The sequence below is a fragment of the Neltuma alba genome, unplaced genomic scaffold (assembly GCF_004799145.2).
Source record: "Neltuma alba isolate B1F8T4 unplaced genomic scaffold, ASM479914v2 tig00012343_pilon, whole genome shotgun sequence".
NCBI classification, from domain to species: Eukaryota; Viridiplantae; Streptophyta; class Magnoliopsida; order Fabales; family Fabaceae; genus Neltuma; species Neltuma alba.
This window is the reverse complement of record NW_021636852.1, coordinates 189,368-210,105: the sequence shown is the minus strand read 5'-3', so window position 1 is coordinate 210,105 and position 20,738 is coordinate 189,368. Positions and strand designations below refer to the sequence as shown.

The following is a 20,738-nucleotide window of genomic DNA, read 5'->3' as shown; positions in this document are numbered from 1 at the left end:
AAATTCAATTTAAATAGTTTCCTTCAAAAAAGTAAACGCTATAAATTTTTTTCAAATTCCGTATTTATTAATCCCGAAAATATTAAGAATATAAAAGTAAAATAAAATAAATGTGGATAGTCAATTTGGACGATAGAATAAGATGAAGACGCTACGCCCAAAAAAGAAAAAAAAAAAGAAAAGAAAAAGATAATGAAGACCACACTGGAAATCATTTTCATATGCAACTAACATTGCAAAGGTTGGTGTAACATTAATTTCGAAGCACGAAGAGATTCCTTTCTGTGAAGAAAAAGGGGTACATATATCTGTGTGTGTGAATGCTCCACTTTCCGAAGAGAAAACGAAGCTGAAATGGGTTGGAGGTTTCTGCAATTTATTTGGCCATTTCTTACTGGAAGCCTCTTGTTCTTTAATGCCTTCTCTTACTCCGAAAAGGGTACGTCTGTCTATGTATTTTCAGCGAGAGTGATGAATTTTATTCAGTTCGTACTTCTTCATTTTCTCCCATACATCCCTTTCTTTGTTGATTGAGTTTTAATTTATATTTGGATTGAATCTCTTTCCTTAAAGCGCGCGCGTGCACACACACACATATTTATGTATGTATGTATTGTCATCTTTTCAAACTCTTACAGGTTTAAGATAAGATTGAAACACTTTGTATGCACACACACATTGACTTCTAACTTTTAAGATGAGATTGAAATTGAACTTTCTCTTCATACAATGAAATTGGATTGATTGTTCTTCTTGTATAATCATACGATGTTCAGTCATATTTCAATATTATTCGGTTGAATTAAAAGTAGTTCTTCCAGCACGTATGATTATACTTCTTTGCTGATATTTATATCCACCCCCTTATCCTAGTTCAGCTTGTCCCATCTTTTTGTTAGGTTTTGTAATTCAACTGATACTACAAAAGAAAAAAACCGATTAGCAATGGAATTAGTCCCGCAAATTAAAATTACCAGCACACTTTCTGCAGAAAGGTACTACCAACGGAATTTCCAACAGAAATATATTCTGTCTCCAATTTTTTCATTGCTAATTTTATTTGTGATAGAATTTGAAATTCTGTGAGTAACATCCGACGGACATTTCATCATAATTCATTGATGGCTTTTTGATGGAAAGTTTTCGAGATGATTAATTTATTGAAAACTAGACATGTTATAATTCAAAAGTATAGTCTAAACATAGGCCCTGGATACTTTAAATTTCAAATGTCAACAAAAGTCACAAATATTAATAACTCAATTGTCTAATAATAACTCTCATTTCTAAACTTTTACTGCTATTAGAGGACTCAGATAATCTGAACTTGTTGAAAATTTTGTCATTAATTTTTCGACGGAGTTTGCCATGGATTTCCAATAAAAAAATTTTGTGACTAACTTTGTCAGAAAATAAAATTATCGACGAAATTTTTGACAAAATATTTTTGTCAATAATTTCCGTCAGAAGTTCGGTTGGTAATTTTACCAATGGAATTCACCGTGTGTTTTCAGTGAATTTTTCCGACAGAAATTATTCCGCCGGTCATTTAGTGTTTTTTTTTTTTTTTTACAGTAGCGTGACACCAAGAACTTGTGATAAAAGTCTTTTAGGATGAGATTGTGAGTTTGAATTCTCTATAAAAGATACGATGGGTGTGTGAGCTATGGAAAAAATAAACTGATCGGATCTCTTTCTTTCTGACTGTGTAATTTATACAGCCCCATATTTGACGTTCATTAAAGAAGCAAAGTCTGCACCAGAAGTATCAATATATGACTACATAGTGATCGGCGGAGGAACATGTGGGTGTCCCTTGGCAGCAACACTCTCAGAAGGAGCCACTGTCCTTGTTCTTGAACGAGGAGGCTCACCCTACACCCAACCTGACAAAGTCAACCTTAAAAACTTCCTCAATTCCCTCACAGACACCACCCCATCTTCCTTCGCCCAGCAGTTCATATCCACCGACGGTGTTCTCAATGCCAGAGCCCGGGCCCTAGGCGGCGGGTCGGTAATAAATGCTGGGTTTTATTCGCGGGCGGAGCCCGGGTTTGTGAGGGAAGCCGGCTGGGATGAGGGGCTGGTGGAGGAGTCGTATGAGTGGGTGGAGAAGGTGGTGGCGTTTGAGCCGACGGTGAGGCAGTGGCAGTCGGCGCTGAGAGATGGGCTGAAGGAAGTGGGCGTGTTGCCTTACAATGGTTTTAGTTATGATCATTTGATTGGGACTAAGGTTGGAGGCTCTATATTTGATGACAGTGGCAGTAGGCATACTGCTGCTGATTTGTTGACTTATGCTGATCCCGACGCCATTTCTGTCTACCTTCATGCCACTGTGCAAAAGATTTTGTTTCGGGACAGTCCAGGTAACTGATCACAATTACTCCTCCTAATTAACTAATTAAATTAGTTAATATGATTTTTTTTTTTAAAACATTCAAATTATTTTTCTTAATTCCCCCATTAATTATTATTGAGAGAATATAAATAGAGTTAATTTGAAAAAAAATGATAAACACATGAAATAAGTTTTACATATAGAACTAATATTAACTTTTAAGTTAAGTGTTATATTAAGAACAGAAGGAGTATGTTCTTTTTCAAGTTGTGTTTTGTTCTACTCCCTCTAGTTGAATCTTTTGTTCGATATATAAGATTATTTGATATTTTTAATTAGCATTAAATATTTTATACATATGTTATTATTTAACAAGAATAGTGGGAGAGCAGGAATTGATATAATGTTAGAATTTAATGTAGCTAAGAAGAGTAATATTAAAAATTACTTAAATTTTATCATAAATATAATACTTTTAATTGTTTTTATTGGTACATGTGAATAATAAGTAGTAGAGAGAGTAACTTGTTTTGATATGATATGGTGACACGTACGTGCAACAGAACACTTTCAAGTGTCAATGTTTCGTGGCTTACGAGATAATTATGTGGATTTAGACATTTTCCTCTTTACTTTTCTTTTTAAAATCTCTTCTCCATGTTTTAATTTAGATTTAATATTTTGTAAAACTACAATTATAAAAAAATGACATAAAAAGAAATCAAAAATTATAATATTTCAATTTAGGTATCTAAGACTTCAAAATTTAAAGGAAGGAAGTAATGCCTAATTGATTATTTTACAAATATAGTTAAATGACAAAAATACCCTTAAAAAAATTTATTTATAAGTTGAGAACTGGTAATGAGAAATGTTGAATAACAAATACAAGAAATATATTGGAACTGACAAATTTAATAGTTTTTTTTCCCCAAATTTGATATAAGGGCATTTTAATCATTTGATTACATTTACAAAATACCAGATCAGATACCACTTCCTTCTTTGAGATTTTGAATTCTTAGGTATCTGAATTGGAATATTGCAGTTAATTGCCAGCTTCTTTTTTCATCATTTTCCCTTATAAAAATAAGTAAATAAATTGGAACTGTAAATTTGACTTGCACAATTTATATTTTATAAATAGAACAACAATCACTCGTTGGGGCTAAAGTAGTGTAGAAAAATTTAATTTTATAAATATTATAATCATAGTTTTATAAAATATTAAATACAAACTATTCATTCTTTTTATTTAAAGGTGGAGATAATTTTGAAAAGAAAAGTTAAAAATCAATATCCGTTGGTATTGATTGACGAGCTTAATTAGTGTCAAAAAATGGGGATGGAAAATTAATATGTCAGGTTTTCTTGAAAGCCCTTCTATTTATAAAAAAGTGTCAATTTTGCCCGAGATTATGAAGAATTTTGATAATTTTATCCTTTCTTATTTAAAATATTTTAATTCGTAGATTTTTAAAAACGACCATTATTTTTTATATATGTTTAACTGCTAATTCTCTTAAAAATATTAGCCTTCCAGTTTATATCAAGATAGCGTTCATGATTTTGAAAACTCAACTTGGGTCATCTGATTTAGTCACTTTAATTTATTTCTTTCATTTCTTGCTTGTTTTCTATCCAACCTTAAATGGAAAAAAAAAATATTATGATTTGTTCCTGCCTATAATTATCAAACAAATTTAGTCTGAAAATGACCTTTCCATTTTCAGCCAAAATAAAAAATAAAAATAAAATTCCCTTTCCATGATGGTCCGCTCACTCTCCCTCTCCCTTTCCATTTTACATTTTACTCAAAAGTAATCTTAGTCTCTGATATTTAAACAGTATTTTGATATAGTTAAACACACACCAGTAGTGGGGGAAAAAAGCAATTTGAGGATAGTTTTATCATTAACATGACAAACAAAAGTTGAAGTTCCAGGCACAAAAAGTGGGAGGCAACAAGCGTATGGAGTAACATTTAAAGACGAGGATGGAATCACACACCAAGCATACTTGAAAGGGAAGGGAGAGATAATATTGTCAGCAGGTGCGATTGGAAGCCCACAAATACTGATGCTGAGTGGGATTGGGCCAGCCCAACATCTTCAGGCCCATGGTATTAGAGTGGTGTTGGATCAGGCCATGGTGGGGCAAGGCATGGCTGATAACCCAATGAATGCTTTGGTTGTGCCTTCTCCTCTGCCTGTAGAACTCTCTTTTGTCCAAATTGTGGGCATCACGAAGTTTGGGAGCTACATTGAAGGTGGCAGTGGATTGGGCTTGAGGGTTACTTGGGCTCTTGCACTTCAAAGGATACTTGAGACTTTATCCAATAAGGTTAGTATTATGCAATACTCACCAAGTTAGTTCACATACCTTATCTTTAATAATAAATCTAAGTTCTATACAATATGACAAACTAATGTTTACCTTTTCATTAAAAGAGGAAGTCACATTTAGTACTTAATGATATCTCAAATAGATTCTAATAGAAAGATACTTGTGCAGTCAAACAGAAAAAGTCTTAGTCAAAACAAATTTTCATGAATACAAAACCCTAACAAATCAACATAGCATGACCATGCATACATCTTTGAATGGATTCATATATTTTGAAATAGCTTAAGAAGTAAATTTAATAACATGCAATATAATGTATAATTGAATTGCATACAGTTTAATTATGTTTGAAGAAACTAATGGCCTTATAGTTTAGTGACATAAAAGTTCTCTTATAAGTGGGAGGTCATAGGTTCAATTATCCTTGTAACTTTAAACTTACAGTGTCTCCTAAGAAAAAAATTTATCAATTTGAAGTGATAACCTAAGTGGTTCTTATTTGAAGACGGGCCAACCCTCCATGTTTTCCCCTCAAGCAAATGAGACTATGTGGATAAAAACTTTTGGACCCCTTGGGAGTGTAAATCTTAGAGGGGGGTTCATAGTGGAAAAAGTCACGGGACCGCTCTCAAAAGGCCATCTTGAGCTGCATACCATTGATCCAAACGACAATCCGTTAGTCACATTCAACTACTTCAAGGAACCCGAAGACCTTAGGATCTGTGTTGAAGGCATGAAAACCATCATTGATGTGATAAACTCCAAAGCTTTCTCAAAGTTCCGATATAAGAATATGCCAGTGCAAGCCCTAATTGACTTGGTCTTGAGCTTACCAGTGAACTTGAGGCCAAAACATCCAAGTGCTGCTTTCTCTTTGGAACAGTATTGTATAGACACAGTCTTAACAATCTATCACTATCATGGAGGCTGTCTTGTTGATAAGGTTGTGGATCGAGATTATAAAGTTATGGGTGTGGATTCTTTGAGAGTTATTGATACTTCACCTTCTTTAGCGCACCCGGGACCAATCCTCAAGCTACTGTAATGATGCTCGGAAGGTAAAGTACATTATTAACATATATATTCATAGACTTGTGAATCTGCTAGAATGTTTAGGTGTTTATTATTCAATTAAAACATCATATATAGGATGATTTTCTTTCTTTATTTCTTTCTTTCTCTGGGTTTTAGTCATAGCTGAGGATCATCTAATTAAGTTTTTCGAAGTTGCTTTTCATGTAGAATCAGTGAATAAAATGTCTAGTAATTGAGGAACATCTAAATTTAGTCCATAAAATTGTCGTAATTGGAGCTTATTAAATGACTTTTTATTTTTACCACAACTTTGACGCAGGTACATGGGGCAGAAGATTTTAAGAGAAGGATAGCGAAGAGGTTACTTGAGTCCTTGTTTAATGTTTGTCTTTCACTTTGCAATATCTTTCGTATGTGTGTCCAATCAAAGCAATCAGAAATCAATGATATTTAATTCACACTTACTTCACTACAAAAAAACATGGATTTTGTAGCGGTTAAAATATGACGTTTCTAGTGGTTTTAACCGCAATAAATAACATTTGTAGCGGTTAGACAAACTGCTAGAAAACCAAGTGCAAAAATCAGATTTCTAGTGGTTATGAAAACTACTACATAATATGGTCAAAATGCCAGAAACTTTCTAGCGGTTAAAATAACCACTAAAAAAAAAAAGAAGTTGAATGGCAATGAGACGAAATTTGTAGCAGTTACAAACCACTAAAAAGTTCTGGGCAAAATTTCATTTTGCCCTGAAACAAAAAGTTTTATTATGACGCCAAAAATTTCTAGCGGTTAATAATCGCTAGAAATTTTGGAGGAAATTAAATTTTGCCGGGAAACCAAATTTTGGAATTGGCGCCAATAATTTTTAGCGGTTAAGAACCGCTAGAAATATGGTGGCAAATTTAAATTTTACGAAATTTTTCACTCTTTTTTTTTCCAATTTTCTAGCGATTTGGGAACCACTAGAAAGTTTATTCCAGGCAAAAAAAATAAATTGAGATATTTGATTATTAAAAAATATAATATTATAAATTTAAAAACCATTAAGTAGATTATATTATAGAATTTTTGTTAATATGTATATTGACCAATGTATTACATGTTATACATTTAAATTTTGTAATAAATAATAAGTAATTAAATCATGATTGTGTCAAATGAAGTGAATTTAATTTAATAAAATAATTGAATTGAAGATGAGATAGTTTATAATATTGAACCTAAACTGTTATGTTGAGAAGTGCCTGAATCAGTTGAGGAGGGCATGACAAATGTGAAGAAGAAAAATCTGAACGAAAAAGAGAAATAAATATGTTAGTAAATTATAAATAAAGACAAATAAAAGATATTAAGACTTATAAAATGAAAATCACCTTACCATATAATGAAGAAAAAAAACTACCATATCAGAGAGTAAGAAAAAAAGAGAGAATTATAAAGAAGAAAAGGAGAGGAAGGAAAAGAGATGGGGTAAATGAATGAAGAGGTGATATGGTATTTATAGAGATCAGTGAGATATTTGTAGCAGTTTTTTTGCAGAGTTTTAATTCATTTTGTAGCGGCTTTGCATTTTCTAGCGTATAATATAACCGCTAGTATTTGTAGCGGTTTTACATTTTGTAGCAATTATATAACTGCTACAAATTGTAATTTTTTACTTTTTGAAAAACTGAACCAATTTTAATTTATACATATTTATTTATGAAAGACAAATTTTTTGAATGATAAAAGTTTTTGAAACTGTTATTATTGATCATCATCTGGCCTGAAAGGAGATATTAAGAAAAATTATGTTAGAATTATAATATATTTAAAAAAATTAATAATTAGTAGTTAATTATTTAAATAATTTAAGAAAAGACATATACCTGATAATTGTCAAATTATCGTTTCCTTGAAGAAAGAAGTTTTCAAAATTCAGGGGTTGGAAGGGTTCGCTGTCGTAAATAATGTCACCATCACTCATATCATAAAGATCTCGTGGCTTGAGGTGAATGACTATATTCCAGTTTTTATGTTTCTCATCCTCGACATAGTAAACTTGGTGTGCCTTGGAAACAAAAATATATGGCTCATCATCTTCAGATTCCCCTATATGAATAAGTCTAGAGAAATTAACAGAGGTGATGCCCAAGTGGTCAGTAGCGAGGCTCCGTAAAGTTGTCATATTTTCCCAGGAGCACTTGAACAGAGTTACGGTGAAAAGCTAGTAACTTAACTCAATGATGTCAATTAGCTTTTCATAGTAAGTGATGCCTCCAAAGCGCATATCGTCGTCACTGCTACTAGAATAACATCTCGTCCCGAATGTCCCACAAACTCCAGAGTTTTGTGTGAGCAATCCTTGATCACGTCCAACCGTACAGAACTTGAAGCCGTTGACATTATACGCGGTAAACCTTCGTGCATGGTCTAACGAACCAAGGGAAAGAGCTTTGAATTCATCTCTGTATGAGCTGTTGTCATTACGTATTCGACGTGTAAACTAACCAGGAAACTCTCTATGGACTCTTTTATCAATGTCAGCAAAATGCGCACACCCCCGTAGCTGCCGCCTGAGGTAACTTCTAAACTCATTACAGTAAAGTGTAATTTGTTAGAAGAGTCAGTGAGAAATAAATATAAAGTGTAAAAGTTAGTGAGCTTATATAATGCTTACTGCAGCCAAACATGTCTGTGTGCCTGGATAAAGTGTAAAAGTTAGTGAGCTTATATAATTCCATTAATAATTGCGAGCAAATGAAATAACAATGTGAAATTTAAAGAGGCGAGGATAAAAGATAATCTAGTACCTCTCTATAGGGTACATCCATCGATAGTGAACTGGGCCATTAACCTTTGCTTCTCGAACAAGGTGGATAGTCAAGTGAACCATAACAGTGAAGAATGATGGAGGAAATATCATCTCCAAGTGACAAAGTGTAAGAATTATTTTATTTTGTAGCTGATCAAGCTTTTCTGCTATCAAGATCTTCGCACACAACTTCTTAAAAAATGAACACAATTCCACCAAAACCACTGATACATAAGAAGGAAGTGTGTTTTTCAAGGCTAATGGAAGTAACTATTGCATAAGAACATGGGAGTCATGACTTTGTAACCCAATAACCTTTCGAGTCTGCAAATCAATACACCTTAAGATGTTGCTAGAATATCCATCAGGTACTTTTATGTTCTTCAGCGTTGAAAGGAAGATATCCTTGTTATGCTTCATTAAGGTGAATTTAGCTGGTTGAAACTTGTCGTTTTTATCAGGCCAAGCCTCTTCACGAATTCCCCAGGCTCATAAATCTTTTCTAGTTGTGAGATGGTCTTTGGACTTTCTAGCTTCGTTGAGCAACGTATATAACACATTATCGCACACATTTTTTTAATGTGCATAACATCCAAACTGTGTTGTATCAAATTAGATTCCCAACAAGGAAGAGTAAAAAATATGCTTCTCTTTCACCATTGCATAGGTTGCGCATTAGATGTCCCACGAGATCGTCGTCCTAGTCATTCGGGATCTATATTCTTGCCAAACTCGACATTAACATCTTCTAACTACCACAAAATATCCACATCAGACAAAGTAACATGAGGATCTCTCTTCTCCTGTTTCCCATCAAAGCGAATCCGTTGCAATCTAAATCTGTGCTTGGAATCGAGGAACTGTCGATGTCCTATGAAGTACCACTTGGGACTGTGTGGAAGACGACATGGCACGGCATCAAAATTGCACTCAAGATAGGCCAACCCAGTATGCACGTTCCAGTCCGACAAAGTTCTCAAACTGGGAAAATCACTTATTGTCCACATCAAGGCTGCACGGAGATTGAATAGTTGCTTGTCATATGAGTCATATGTCTCAACACTATTCGTCCACAGGTCGATTAATTTGTGTATCAACGGTTGTAGGTATACGTCTATATCATTTCTCGGTGCTTTCTTGCTAGGAATGATCATGGAAAGCAAAAAGGAGCTCTGCTTCATGCACATCCAAGGTGGTAGATTGTATGGAATTAACACCACTGGCCAGATATTGTAACTTGTGCTCATATTTTCGAAGGGATTAAAACCATTGGTTGCCAACACAAGACGTATATTTCTAGGATCACTAGCAAAGTCTAGAAATTTCACATCAAATGTTTTCTATGCCTCCGAATCTCGTGGGTGCCTTAACTTGCCATCTGGATTTTCCTTAATCACATGCCACCTTATGTGCTGAGCCATTTTTGATGACATATACATTCTTTGCAACCGCGGTTTCAAAGGAAAGTATCTAAGGAAATAATGTATTAAAAATTTCATATATCGAACATTTAAAGACTGAACAAGTAACATATTATAATCAATTGTATTGAGAATTTCAAATATCAAATATCTAGAGACGGAACAAGTAACACATTATAATGATTAATGAATTATACCTGAGAATTTTGGCTGGTTTTTTCTTTTGCTTTTTCCCCTTCCGTACCGACTTATAGCGAGACATCTTACATTTCCTACAAATCTTCTTGTTTGCATCATCTCCCCAATACAACATACAGTCGTTTGGGCATGCATCTATCTTCTTGTAGTTCAAGCCAAGCTTGTTAATAATCTTCTTTGCTTCATAAAAAGATGGAGAGAATTCAGCTTGAGGGAAAGCATTTCCCAGTAATTCCAATAGCATGGACATCGCCTTATTAGTCATACCACACAAGCATTTGATATGATACAACCTCACCAAGAATGACAACTTAGAATACTTTGTGCACCTAGAATAAAGAGGCTTATCAGCTTCGCTCATGAGGTCAAAAAATTCCCGAGCAGTTTCATTTCTAAGAAACTTCGGTTAAGGCCCCTCTACTTCATCTTCGTTAGGATCCTCACTTTTGTGAAAGCCAAAAGCATCACGCACAGCATCGTTCATGACATCGGCTTCTTCCACTTAAACTCCCATCCGTGAAACTATTGGAACTGACTCAGCAACTATATCTGGTCGTTCCCATGTAGTTGCCAAAATACATACTCTCGCAAGAAGGGCTTAAAGATCAAATGTTCTCTAACAATATCTCTGGGATGCCACTTCTTGAAATTACATTTAGTACATAGACACTGAATCTTACCGTTTACGGTGGCATTAACGAAAGTAAAATCCAAGAAATAGTTTAGACCAGCCAAGTATTGCAGAGTCGACCGATGCAAGTTGATCCACGACCTATCCATCACTAATGTTGCTCAAATTTCATGAACATATGACATGGGAAGCTCAAAGAGAGGTTAAAATGAAATTTAGATGGAGTTCTTCAGCTTATAAAGGAGGCTACCAACGGATAGATAACAGTCAAATTTTTGTAGCAGTTCTGAACCGCTAGAAATTTTTAACGGTTTTAACAGCTAGAAATTTGAATTCAAAAGGATTTTCTAGTGGTTACAGACTTTCTAGCGGTTTATAATCGCTAGAAGTTTGGAGCCATGAGAGAAATTTGAATTTGCCAACGGTTATCCATTTTCTAGCGGTTTCTGACTACTAGAAATTTTTTTGCCAACAGTTATTTATGTTTTAGCGGTTTACAACCACTATAAAGTTTGAGGGAGGAGGAAAATTTGAATTTAACTATAACGAGTGACTTTTCTAGTGGTTATTAACAGCTAGAAATTGTTAACATTTTCCAGGTTTTGTAGCAGTTTATAACCGCTAGAAAGTATCAGTTAGAATAAATTGATATTTATTAAATTAAATTTTACAAAAATTATAAAATAATAAATAGGTATTAAAAGGCGTCAATAATATGTGTATGCATAAAATTAAAAAAATTCCATGATATGTTAAATACTAAAATACATATTCCAAGAAATAATTTTAATGTTAAAAGGATATATGTTTAGCATGTTTTATATAGTGCAACAATATATTAATTAATACTTGATATAAATAAAATTATAGAAATAAATAATAAAAGTAAACAAATAAACATAAAATTTAAATAAATATCCACATAAAATATAAGATAATAAAATCTAAATCCAAATAAAATCCTACACAAGGAAAACAGGGGAAATTAGGGGTGAGGGGCAGAAGCAGCATCATCGTGATCGTCGGGCGCTGGATCCTCCTGCTGATCATGCTGGGGCTAGACTGGCTGCTGATCATGCTGGGGCTAGACTGGCTGCTGATCGTGCTGGGCTAGACTGGCTGCTGGTCATGTAGGGGCTGGACTGGTGGCAGGCGTACATCAGGGATCTCAGGAATCGAGATGTTTAGAGCGATAGTGATCACCACATCACGCATGGCCATAGCAGCTACCTTTAACTGGTCAAGCTGCAACTAGAACTGACGATCATGCTCCTCCATCCTGGCTTGATCTCCTGTCGTAGCTCGTCTGAGGATGAGGAACCTGGCTACTTCGCTCTTGCGCTTGCCTGAGAGCTCCCCGTAGTGTATGAAGGGCCAGCGCAACCTGAGCAGGCCAACCTAGTCAATGTGGGTCCAAGACCGAGCCTGTTAACTTGACCAAGGTGCTACGCTCAGCCACGACCCGCTAAAAGTGAGGCGGTCAGATTCAAGACAGATCCCTGAGACTTACGCAACTCGGTATTGACCTGAGTCATCCGCGCCTATCAAAATTAATATAAAGATATTAATTAGTATGAAATAATATTTATACTGTGATATGATATTAATATTTAATTAATTACTTACCGCCATCTACTCAACCTCATCTGACGCAGGCCTGTCTCAAGGCCTGTACAGAATCTGCCACATCTCGCCATAGGTGGGCGTGTATCCCGGCTTCTGTCGCGTCTTTTTCCTCTGTAAATAAAATGAAAGAAATTATTAATTACAAATTAAATACATATACACATTTAACAAATTCTTTTCAAGTACTTACAATCTCATCATAGGTGATAGCAAAGCTCCTGGATCCAGCCCTATGATGTATTGTCTGCCACTTGACACTCCCAGTATTTCTCTAGGAAAGAGCCTGAAACAAAATGTAAAAAAATTAAATTAAATTAGTCAAATTGGACACAAAAAAAAAAATTATAATTAATGCAATACTATTATACCATCTGGTCAGTCGACATCCTAAAATAAATATAACTCGACCAGTCTTGCTCTGGGACTCCACTAGGTATATTTGCCAGTATCTCCTGCAGGGGCCTCATCTCGTTACCTTTCTTCTCCTCTCACAGGTCAACCTTCCATGCCACCCCAAGTCTCTTGATCGTATCCGCCCTCAATTCATCTCTTAGTATAAATTTACTCTATAATTAAAAAATAAAAAATTATATTCATTTCGCTAATATAAATAAAAATAAATTAAATAAATAACAAATTATAATCAAACAATTAAGAAATGTAAATAAAAAATATATTTATTTAACTAATTTAAAAATATTCTAAATAAAAAATAAATTACATCAATAACAAATCATAATCAAACAATTAAGTAATTTAAATAAAAATATATTTTCATTCAACTGATTTAAATTATTATAAGTAATAAATTAATGAAATAAATAACAAATTATAATCAAACAATTAAGTAATTTAAATAAAAAATATTCATTTAACTAATTTCAAAATATTATAAATAAAAATAAATTATAGCAATAACAAATCACAATCAAATAATTAAGTAATTTAAATAAAAATATATTTTCATTCAACTAATTTAAAAATATTATAAGCAATAAATTAATTAAATAAATAAAAATATTATACAGTTGACCACCTTTCTTGGTCGGCTGGCCCAATTCATTTAGCAGTACAACCACCTGTCCGCTCGTCGTCATAGACAGCTCTCTGGCTGTGAGCCTCCTATAGGATCTGTTCCCCTCAAAGTCTATAAAATTTAATTAAGAAATTAATTATATATTAATTAATTAAAACAATTTCTATATAAATTAAATAGTTGTCAAATTTAAAAAAGTTAAATAAATACTTACCCTCAAATTCTACTTCAAAACCGGTCTGGTGTCTGGGAGTGTAAAAAACCTTAACCCACAAAACATTATAAACTCGTCATAAAATCACTACTATGGTAGAAAAGGAAGGCTGTTATAACAAACTACCATAGTAGAAAGAAATTTGCATAATTTTTGAAATTAACATTTAAACTCGGTTCAAACTCAAACTCTGTTGCATGCAACTAAAATCATTCATTACAAAAGACATCAAAATCAGCTCATCCAATTAGTTTTCAACCATGTATATTAAAGTTTCACAAAGCACTAGAAATGGCCTCCGGCCAACCAAAATAAGGAGATAACATTTCCTCCAATTTACAATAAGATCAACAATCAAAATATTTCAAAAGGACCCTAAATGTGGCAATATACAGCTAGCCATACATATACAAGGGCTAGAGGCCTAAAGCTAACCAAGCTCAAGCCTCTGCGTCTCTTCCCGATGGCACTTGCCTAGAACCTTCACCTGAAAACATTGTAAACCACGGGGTGAGACAAACGTCCCAGTAACCAACCTTTCCAATTCAAGGTACTACTAAATAGGTGCTCGTGAGGTGTCAAGTGGGGCAGTTCACAAGTCATGTTATAAATGATAGCCACAACAAGTCATGCAAGTGCAATGATGCAATCCCATCAACTATATCCCTCACTTTGGGGGATTTTCAAGAGCCGAACCCGGCCTGTCCCTCACTATGGGGGACGTAAGGAGCCATAAAGGCCTATCCCTCACTCTGGGGGACGTAGGGAGCCAAAAGGCTTATCCCTCACTATGGGGGACGTAGGGAGCCAACCATCATGCATTAATGGAGGCCTTACCACGTGGTAGTAACAATCAAAACTCTCACCAATTCCCAATTCATGCATCATGCTCAAACCATAATCAAAGAGTAAATAATCATTTCACAATTAACTTCTTTCAGTGGCCTATCTTTCACAAGTTACAATTCAATCAATATCAATTTAAACCCCACGAGACGGTTTCCTTTTCAATATACAATATACACTTTGAACACAGTTACTACTCGAAGCACAAAGCATAAATCCACTCACAGTACCACAAAAGCATGTACAAAGGATTGGAAAGTGGTTATCTCTCACCTGAGCAAGGAAAAACAAACCAACAACACGGCCCCGTGCACCAACAAGGCTCACAACTGGTCTACACAAGTACACAACCAACATGTATTAGCTTTCAACTAATAATGTGGCCAAAACAACACTTGGGGACACAAAAATTCCTAATTTCAACCAAACTCTACCAAACTCAAAGGGTATAACCATCAAGGCAACACTCCAAGGTCATAAAAAATCCATTAAAGCCTTAATTCTTTTCTAAATATCAATTAAAACTCATAACCTCAAGGACCCAATATAGGAATTCAACACCCAAACATCCCATTAGAACAATTGAAGTCCTAATAACATTCTAAACCGATTAAACATCCAATTTAACCCTCCTTAACATAACCCAAATCACAAAACTCAAAATCAACCTCTATATTATCATCCTCAATCACAAACCTCCCATTTCCATAAACCCTAGCTTCAAAAACTTAAAGTTCTTTAAATCCAAGAAAACTACATCGATTAAATACTTAGACTAACCCAAAGCAATCAATTAAACTTAAAACAATCGGTCAAAAACCTCAATTCCATAACAACCTAGAAAACTCTAGGGTTTCACCATAAATCCTTAGAAATTCCAAGAAAGAAAGTAGATTAGAGGTTAAAATCACTTACTTGAGGTAATGGATCCTTAGAAATGCCCCCTCCAAGCCAAAAATCCGAAACCCTAGCAAAGCCTCTCTCTCTTCCTTCAGATTTTCTAATTTTTGCACCAACAGACCCTCCCCCGACTATATAGATTCGGCACCTTTCACCGTGGCGAACTAATCCCGAGAGGGATTACTCGCCTGAAAACCTGACTTCGCCGCGGCGAACTCAAATCTTCGCCGTGGCGAAAGCTCCCAGAGAGGAAACTCTCGCTCGCCCAGAAAACCTTCGCCACGGCAAAACCTTCCCGAGAGGGAAACCTCGCTCACCTGAACAACTTCGCCGCGGCGTCCCTATGACTTCGCCGCGGCTAAACCTTCCTGAAAAGACAATCCCCCTGGAACTCCCGGTTCGCCGCGGCGAACATACCCTGAGAGGGGTCTGTTCACCTATTCCTCCAACATACCTCAATTCCAACCCAAACACCAAGATCAACATTAAATCACTATTCTATCCTCAAAATCAACCAAAAGAGGTTATTAAAACCCGATAAAACTTAGGATGTTACAGGGAGCAGGACGCTGCTCACTATGGGGAGTCTCATTCCCCTAAACTTGCTCCTCCTCGTCCTCCTCCTCACCAGCATCACCATGGGGTTGTTCATCCCTCGAGAAATGAGCCTCCTCAGTCCACTGGATATCATCATGCTCCATGAAGCTCAGGATATCCTCCTCGTTCATATTGTAGTCATGAATGCTCAAGAATGGCTCATCAGCATCATGACCCCCACCACCACAATCCTCACTGGGTCCTGCTCTCTCAGGATCAATCGGCTCCTTCCCTGCTTGACGACTCATCCTAATAATAGCAAATAACAATTATAATGAAAAGTATATTTTACAACTAACAATTATTAAAAATAAATAATTATATCAAATAATAATTATTTGTATTAACTCTAAATAATAATATCAAATAATATTAATTGAAAAACATATATTCTTATATTTAAATTTACCGTTAACTCATAAAAAAAATAACTACTTCTATTAACTCCATAAAAACTAGCATATTATTAAAAAAAAATTTCTATTAACTCTAACTAAATTAAGCTACTCTATCAAACTTAATATAAAAAAATATAATAAAATAAATAAAATAAAAATATAAACAAAAATTATTTATAAATAAATTACTATTATTACCTGAAAATATGGATCTGGATCTGGATCTGGATCTGGATATACTTCATGGAAAGAATTCGGCAGAGCTTCGCTTCAAAATTTGCCAAAACAGTGAAAATGACACGGTGGTGGGGTATATATAGGCCGCAATTTTCTAGCGGTTTTCGTGGAACAGCTAGAATTTTCTAGCAGTTTAAATTAAACCGCTAGAAAATTCTAGCTGTTACACTCCGCCACCACTTGCATTCAGCCACGTGTCACGACTCCTCAGGAAAAATAAAAAATTTCTAGCTGTTTCAAGAGAAACCGTTAGAAAGTTGGTTGCATTAGTAGCAGTTTAGAAACCACTAGAAAATGCAACGATGATTTGCATTCTCTAGCAGTTCTAGCAGCAAAACCGCTAGAAATGAAACGCTGGAAATATGGCGCCAACTTTGCACCAAAACGCACGAACAGTTGTTGCGGTTACTTTCTAGCAGTTTACTCCTAACCGCTAAAAATATGTGGGGCCCACTAGCTTTCTGGTCAAAGGGCTACTGATTTCTTACGGTTTGTGTGAAAACCGCTAGAAATGTCTGAATTTGTAGCGGTTTTGTTTAACCACTAGAAATGTACCGCTACTAAATCATCTTTTTTTTGTAGTGCTTGAAAATCAATAAATTGAAATTAAAATAAGCATAAATTATATTGACTAATTAAATATTTCTAACTATTAAGTAAATTACAAGATTATGATGTTAAAAATGCCTTCTTCCTTCTTCTTTTTTGTTTTTCGTTTTTGGACGAACTTTCTTCTTTACACACGCCCGTTTCATAATCCTCTCGTGTATATATATATAAAGGGGCGACACACACATATCAGAGTTACATACCAAGCCCTCGTCTTCTTTTTGCAATAATGCATATTGCATTACCGTACCTTTATTAACAATCAGTCTTTCCATAGTGGTCGGATGATTCTAGTACTCCTCCGATACTTATTATAGGATCTAATTAGAGAGTTGATATTTTTTCTGTATATGAGACTTATTTCACATGTTTATCAATTTTTTTTTCAAAATTAACTCTCTTAATATTCCCTCAACAATGACTAAGTAGGGGAGGGAGGGAACTAATTTAACTAAGATTTTTAATCTATTTAAATTAATTAATTAGTCTTTATATTAAGCACCAGAGATATAATATAAAAGAGCCACATGCATCTATTGAATCCATGTGTTTTGAACTCAAGGATACATAACATATCATAAAAACATCTGATTTACCGTCAGAGCCTAAAACCTAATGGGCACCTGTTATTAACTGGGAGCAATGCAAAAAAAAAAAAACCCTTAGTCCGGCTCGACAGTTCCCAATTAATCCAGAACAAAAACGGAAAAGAAAATAGGTGAACACGGGAAAAAGTAGTGAAAAACCATTGAGTTGGGTGGGTCGTTGGTTTTTTTTTTGGGAGAATTAGAGAGAGACCTGATATCGATGATATTTATTAGAAAGGATCATAAAAATTATAATTGTTTAGGAGGACCAAATACTAAAATATAAATTTAGAAATATTGTTTTGCCCCTAACTAAAACTCCTATATTCTCTCTCACCATATCCAATAATTATCCTTTTTTAAATGAAATAATAATAACTTATTCATATTAATTCAAACTAATTAGAATTACAAAGTCAAAACCAATTCTAATTAATCAAATTAAATTAATGACCAACACTAATTAATTTATTTTTCTATCATTTTTAATCAATAAAACTTTGTTTAAGCTTTCTGAATGATGAACTTATCAAAGTTATACACATCAACCACATTTTTATTTATTTATTTCATAGTCTTTTTTTTTTTACCAAAGTACTCTTATTTTATTTCAGGACATTAATTATAAATTTATAAATCCAACCCTTAGAAATAAATTGAATCATATTGGTTAATAAAATTACAAATTTCAAATAAAAAATAACATATAAAAGTCATTATATCAACAGGTATTTATCATAATAAAAGTGACAATAATAGTTTGAGTGTCAAAATTCAAATTTGAGTCTACCTAAATATAAAAGATAAAATTGAAAGAGCTATCTCTAGTCAGACTTGATAAAATTTGACCTAATGACACCAAATATCAAATATTGAATAAAAAAGCTTTTTATTTGGGTTCAATGTTTATTGTATCTTTTCTCTCTATATTTTTTCTTAATAAATTCTCAGCATTCAATTTCGTATATAAAAAGACTTGAACTTGTATTATATTAATGATATCAAAGTCTAAGAAAAGCATACATGACATGGCAAAATTTACCAAATATATGAAGTGGTAACATTCATTAAAAAAAATTGCTACAATATTTTTTATTTTTATAAGTTATGAATAAGTTGTTTATTATTTAGTATTATATTATTTTTTAAATTTGTAATTGTATTATTTAAGAGGATTCAATTTAATCCTAAATTGGGATTATAACGCATGAGATAAAATAACAGTATGAAATAAATAAATAACCATTAAACTTTATAACTTTAATAGGCTCATTATTCCAAAAATCCAAAAAAAGAGTTTTGTTAATTAAAAAATGATGGACAAATAAATTAATTAGTGTTGATTGTTAATTTAATTTTACTAATTAGAATTGCTTCCTGACTTTGTAATTCCGCTCAGTTTGAATTCTCCATTATTTCATTTAAAAATAAGATAATAATAGGATGAGGTGAGAGAGAATATAGGAGATTCGGTTAAGAGTATATTAGTATTTTTAAATTTATATTTTGGTAGTTGGTCTTTCTAAATAATTATAGTTTTTAAAATCCTTTTCAATAAATATTATCCACAGTAGGTCCCTCTCTCTAATTCTCAAGGTACTGAAAACCGGACCGGCAATTGAACCGGTCAAGGCAATGGGTCAAGGGTCAGTGGGTCAGACCGGAGTCAAACCGGGGGTCAAACCGGTGAGAAATAAAAAAATAAAAAATAATTTAAATGTTCACTAAGAATTAGATATCAATTTCATATCTTGAATTACTAGTAAAATAATTACATTCTTACAATTTCTTATAATATCATACTACTAAAATCACTAAATATTCATCCTAACAAAATATCAAAATGGATATATGATAATAAAATATTTCTCCTTATAATTACTCAATCACTAAGTCCTAATTATCAACAGCTTTTTAAAAAAATCATCAAAATATTTTTTTTTTAAAAAAAAGGGAGACCGGGTTGATCCACCAAACCGGCGGGTCACCCCGGTTCAGTCCGAGTCACCCCGGTTCAAGCCGGGTCACACCGGGTCGCACAGTAACCCGGTTCACAGCTGAACCGGACCGGTTCCCTGGCCGGTTCACCGGTTTCCGGTCTGAACCGGCCGGTCCGGTCCAGTTTTCAATACAATGCTAATTCTTCCCTTTTTTTTTTCATTAAGTTCTTTTTCACTCTCACCTTCTCACTTTTTGCCAGAGAAGCCATGGACACTACTGAGACAAGTGGTAGAAGCAGAGAAAATAATGGAAAGGAAGATCCATTGGAAGTCTGTTATGTGCTGTTTCGAAGCCGATATGCTCATGGAAGAGTCAAAGGCAAGGAGGAAGATAAGTAATAGAGTAGAATGGATGTACGGAGAAGAAAAATAGTTATTGTTTATCGCCTCTGTTTGAAAAAGAAAGAAGGAACTAATTTGAATAAAAGAAAGAGAAGAGACGTGTGTTTTAAGGAGCAAATCTGAATCTGCCATGCTCATTATTCAAGGAAGAGGAGAAGAAGAAAAAGCTAACCTCGTGATATGTGTCATGAAAAATGTTACCGATGGAAGAGAGAAGAAAGAGATAAAATAATAAAAAGAAAGGGAAATTACAATGAAGTCCAATATGAGAAAAAAAAAATTACAAAACAAGTCTCAGAAGTTGTTATTTTCCGTTTTAAAACTTGTAATTATAGGCTGCTCATATTGTTATTAGACCTTTTAGTAGTTATTTCTCTGGCATGGGACTTGATTATAATTCTCTCTAAAAAGAAAAATATTTCATTGGGTAAGAGGGGGATAAAAAGGAGAAAATAGAAATAAAAATAAGCAAAAAGTTTTATATAGATAAATATTTTGTAATATCCTGACAAATATTTTGTAATATGAGCAGCCAGTCGAAAAAATAAATATTGTTTTTTATAATTAAAATATGAAT

At 33.9% G+C, this 20,738-nt stretch overlaps 1 pseudogene; it reads left to right on the top strand.

Annotated features, from left to right (window-relative positions):
* The first annotated feature begins 354 nt into the window (after positions 1-354).
* LOC114726139 (protein HOTHEAD-like) lies at positions 355-6,154 on the top strand (annotated as a pseudogene).
* The last annotated feature ends 14,584 nt before the right edge of the window (positions 6,155-20,738 follow it).